This window comes from Arvicanthis niloticus, chromosome 6 (assembly GCF_011762505.2).
Source record: "Arvicanthis niloticus isolate mArvNil1 chromosome 6, mArvNil1.pat.X, whole genome shotgun sequence".
NCBI lineage: Eukaryota > Metazoa > Chordata > Mammalia > Rodentia > Muridae > Arvicanthis > Arvicanthis niloticus.
Window position 1 is genome coordinate 41498511 of NC_047663.1, and position 5456 is coordinate 41503966.

A 5456-nucleotide genomic window follows, 5' to 3' on the forward strand; every position below is an offset into this window, starting at 1 on the left:
GCTGTTATTTTGCTTTTGTTTTTTGAGATAGGGTCTCTACATAGCTCTGCTGATAAAGGAACTCGCTATGTAGACCAAGCTGGCCTCAAACTCACAGAGATGCGCCTCTTCTGCCCGCCAGAGAGTGCTGCGATTAAAGGCACAAGCCCGAATTGTGACCTGGCCAATTTTTAAATTTCATTTCAGTTGCCTTTCGATAGTGGTGCGTATATGGTCAAGGAAGAGTCATCTTTTTTTTTTTTTTTTTTTTAGTGACAGTCAATGAAGCGGTATGGGTCAGTTCGGCAGTAGTGATAAGGGAAAAGTGAAGTGCCTCAGAATCTCAGAAGGAAGGCAATCCTAAAGCGGCTTTGGGGAACATAGGAATGTCTAGAAAAAAATAAAAGAAGATGAAGTCGGAGGAAGTTTAAGTTATCTTATTAACCTGGGCCTTGTGTCTGTTGTCCCAGCACTCAGAAGACTAAGATAGAAAATGCTATGAATCCAAGACTTGGAGATTGGCCTGGGGAACAAAGCCTGACCATACCCCACCCCCCCACCCCCAAAAATTGCAGTGAGTCAAGCATGGTACATGCCTTAAATCCCAACACTCCCAAGGCTGAGGCAGGCAAATTTGATTTCATAGCCAGCTCCTGGTGTACATAGAGATCTAGTTCCAGAAGTTATGTATGGAAGTTTTAATTAATTAATGCAGTATTTGAGGCTTTGAACCTGAAAGCAACAAGACAGGAAAAGTGTTGGTGGCAAAAGATAATTCTGGGAAATATGGCAAAAGTGAGCAGTAGAGACAGCTAGGAAGAGTCTAAAAGAATTGAATGTTGTGTATACTGAAGTCTCTTGAAACCACAGAAAGGTTTTAAAACAAAAAATGCTGATGGGACATGCCTGCAATCAGGAAATACCAGGAGGCTGAAGCTGGAGGATCCAGAGTTAAGGTCTAACCTCAGTTATGGAGTGAGTTAGAGATCTGCCTGGGATACATGAAACTGTTCATTAAAAATAAGATTTGAATTTGGCATGGTGGCTCATGCCTGTAATCCCAGAAGTTGGTAGGTTAAGGCAGGAGTGTTGCCCTGAGCATCCTGGACTGGCGTGAACTTTAACCGTGGAGCCCAAGCAACCTGGGACTATTGGTGTGATATGAAGTCCTATTACGAGCAAAAAGGTGGGAAAAAGTGGATTATAGTCCAGCATATTATACAGAGTATAGTCTGTTTATGCTCATTTTGTTTTGTTTTGCTTTGCTTTTTTTTGTTTTTTTTGTTGTTGTTGTTTTGTCTTTTTGTTTTTCAAGACAGGGTTTCTCTGTGTAGCCCTGGCTGTCCTGGAACTCACTCTGAAGACCAGGCTGGCCTCGAACTCAGAAATCCGCCTGCCTCTGCCTCCTGAGTGCTGGAATGAAAGGCGTGCGCCACCACCGCCCGGCCTTGCTTTGCTTTTCAAGACACAGTTGCTCTGTGTAGACCAGGCTTTCCTGAGATTCACTTTGTAGACCAGGTTAGCCTTGAACTCAAAGATCCACCTGCCTCTGTCTTCCAAACACTGAAAATAATGGTGTGTGTACACCCCCCACATCAGGCTGTTCGTGTTTATATACTAACGGTCTACTTTCATAATTATACATAATTATACAAACCACATAACTTCGTCAGATTTCCCTTAAGAGTTTCACACACAGGAGGGCAGTAGTGGTGCACGCCTTTAATCCCAGCACTTGGGAGGCAGAGGCAGGTGGATTTCTGAGTTTGAGGGCAGCCTGGTCTACAGAGTCTAAAGTCACAGTCATGCCTTTAATCCCAGCACTGGGAGGCAGAGAGAGGCTGGCAGAGATCCAACCTGGCCTAGAGAGGGTTCTAGGATAGCCAGGGCTACACAGAGAAACCCCGTCTTATAAAACAAACAACAGCCAGGCAGTGGTGGCACACGCCTTTCATCCCAGCACTTGGGAGGCAGAGGCAGGCGGATCGAGGCCAGCCTGGTCTACAGAGTGAGTTCCAGGACAGCCAGGGCTACACAAAGAAACTCTGTCTCGAAAAACCAAAAAAATAAAAATAAAGTAAATAAAAAATAAATAAAACAAACAACAAGTAAATAAAAGAAAGAAAACAAGAAGTAAACTCATCAAATATATCCACAAAACATTTACCGTGTGTGTGTGTGTGTGTGTGTGTGTGTGTGAGAGAGAGAGAGAGAGAGAGAGAGAGAGAATTGTGTTTTTATATTATCTCAACAAACCCAGGATGTAGGAGCAGAGAAGACTGCTTGGACATGAGTTTAAGCCAATTGAAAGTCTTTGTTAGCTAGTCAGCAACTACCCTGCATGTTCAGGATGCTAGTGTAGTTCTGAGCCTCTTCCAAGGTGACATATTTTAGTTAACAAAAACAGTATCCACAATGGACCTCTTTGGATTGAGCACCATCCATTGTGTTTCTGAGCCTTTATGAATGAACATCTTCCAGATCCTGGACTCTTGTCCCCTCACTTTCTTCTGCCCTGCTACCTGTCTCAGTAAGAGCAGGTCCATACGGATTGCTGATCTCTCCTGTTGACTTTCTTGAATTCTAACAGATTTGTTACAAGTTACTTATATTAAAATCCATCGAGTCAACTGTCTCAGGTAAGCCACACTTTGCAGTCCTACCATGAATTACAGGAAGGGCTAAAGCCATTCATTTTCTCTTTCAAATAATAAACAGCATCTGTAGTTCGAATGAAGCTCACAGATTTGGAATACTAATCATTCACTATGTAGAATACCTCACAACAGAAAGGTCTCACCATGAAATCCTGGCTGACCATAATAATCTGCATTGCTTATGCCTATTAACGGCATGCTCTCCCACAGTTGGCATGTCTACACTTTTTTGTTTGTTTGTTTTTCGAGTCAGGATCTCATTGTGTAGTTCCAACTGTTCTGAAACTCACTATGTAGACCAGGCTGTCCTCAGATTTAGAGATCTGCCTGTTTCTGCCTTCCAAGTGCTGGGATCAAAGGTGTGTGCCACTACACCCGACTAGCATGTCTATACTTTTTTTTTTTTTTTTTAAAGAATGTTCTTGGGATTGGGGGCTAGAGAGATGGCTCGGTGGTTAAGGGCACGTGCTGCTCTTCCAGAGGACTTGGTCTTCCAGTGTTCAGTTTCTAGCACCCATACCAGGTGCCTCTCAACCTCCTAAAAGTCCATTCCAGGGAAGAGGGTCCTCTTCTGGCCTCTACACTTAGGTGGCATAGTCACACACCGACACACGCTATATTAGTCAGGAATCTCTGACTATATTAAAAGGAGACTTGTCAGGCTGGCTTACAGGTCATGATCTGGGCAGTGCTACAATGGCGATCTCATATGGAAAGGTTGAGAACTCAGCAGTTGTTCAGTCCACTAGACTATTTCAGCATTCCCAAACTGAGCCTGGAGTCCTGGAGGACTCCTGGGGAGCTTTGTTATCTTCAGTCTATCTTGGAATCCCGAAGAAGCTGGATTTATTTTATTTATTTATTTTTGGTTTTTGAGACAGGGTTTCTCTGTGTAGCCCTGGCTGTCCTAGAGCTCACTATGTAGACCAGGCTGGCCTTGAACTCAGAAATCCGCCTGCCTCTGCCTCCCAAGTGCTGGGATTAAAGGTGTGCGCCACCACCGCCCGGCGAAGCTGGATTTAATAACACTTGAAGTAACAATAAACTTGGTAGCAAGATGAGAGCAAGCAGGCAAAAAGCAAAGCTTCCTTCTTCCAAGTCCTTTTATCTGAGCTGCTATCAGATAATGTGGTTCAGATTAAAGATGGGTCTTCCTGCTTCAAATCATCTAATCAATAAAACAAACAAACAAACAAACCAAAACAACCCTCCAGAGATGTCCTGCAGTTTGGGCTTTAGTTAGTTACATAGTCAAGTTGACAACTAAAATAAGCAAACATACACACATAAATAAACAAAAAATCTTTAAAAAGAGACTATTTGACCAAAGAAAAAGCCTTCAAAATCTTAGGGGAGCTTTTTCCAACCTAAAATTCACTGTCTAATAATATCAATCAAAAATTACATTTTGGGATTTTTGAGATGGCTCAGCAGTTAAGAGCACTGGTTGATCTTCCAGAGGTCCTAAGTTCAATTTCCAGCAACCACATGGTGGCTCACAGCCATCTGTAATGGGATCGGATGCCCTCTTCTGGTGTGTCTGAAGAGAGCTACAGTGTACTTATATACATTAAATAAATAAATACATCTTTGGAAAAAAAGAGAACAAGGTGTACAGTTCCAGAGGAACACCTGAAATTAGTGGCAGAGGAGAGAGAGAGAAGAAGGGGAAGAAGAAGAAGAAGAAGAAGAAGAAGAAGAAGAAGAAGAAGAAGAAGAAGAAGAAGAAGAAGAAGAAGAAGAGAGAGAGAGAGAGAGACAGACAGACAGACAGAAAGACAGAGAAAGCAAGCAAGCAGGAGTTAAGGGCAGGGTATGCCAGGTAGGGACAGAGGGATGTTGGAAGAGTCTAGAGATCATATTTTGATATATAAAATAGTCCCTTGTTGCAGCCCTGAAACCAAACAGTACTGTCTCAAAATAAACTAAAATTTTGTCCAATCTTTTCCCTTCAAGCCATACGGGTGACCCACCCCTTTAGGTTTTATGTAATCAGTTAAATAATGTTTCTATATATGGATTCCTTTTTAAAAGACATGTATTTATTTTATGTATATGAGTACACTGTAGCTGTCTTCAGACACACCAGAAGAGGACATTGGATTCCATTACAGAGGGTTGTGGTTTCTGGGAATTGAACTCAGAGCCTCTGGGAGAGCAGTCAATACTCTTAACTGCTGAGCCATCTCTCCAGCCCTTTATGTGTGGTTTCTAAACATTATGTTTGTTTAGAAGGAGCTCCTTAAATTCAAGAATTTAAAATTCGCTCTCATGCTTTATTTCGAGATTCGTGTCTTTATTGTTTTGAGACAGGGTTTCTCCATGTAGGTGTCCTGGAACTCACTCTGTAGACCAGGCTGGCCTCGAACTTAATGATATGGTTGCCTTTGCCTTCGGAGTTTTAGGATTAAAAGCATGTGGCAACGTCGCTTGGCTTTGTGTTTTTATTTAATTTTATTTTTGAGGCAGGGTCTCACTCTGTAGCTCTGGCTGGCCTAGAACAGGGTACGTAAACTAGGGAGGCCTGGAGCTCAGTGAGATCCTCCAGCAGCGGGCTAAATTCGTGTCACTGAGCAAACTGTTACATGCCTGTCACACAGAAAGAAGGCAGGAGCGCACCATCTTTTGCATATTCTGCCTCCTTGATACGTCAACTGGTAGAGAAAAAGTCAGTTAAAAAGAAATAGTAAGGTGTTCTCGGAGCGTCCCCCTGAGAAGAACAGGTTTCTCCAACCCAATTACCAGGTCCAGGACTCGGGAAGCTGCGGAACTCAGATGTGCGAGGACGGGAAGGAGGTCGAACCGGCTCACAAAGGACCG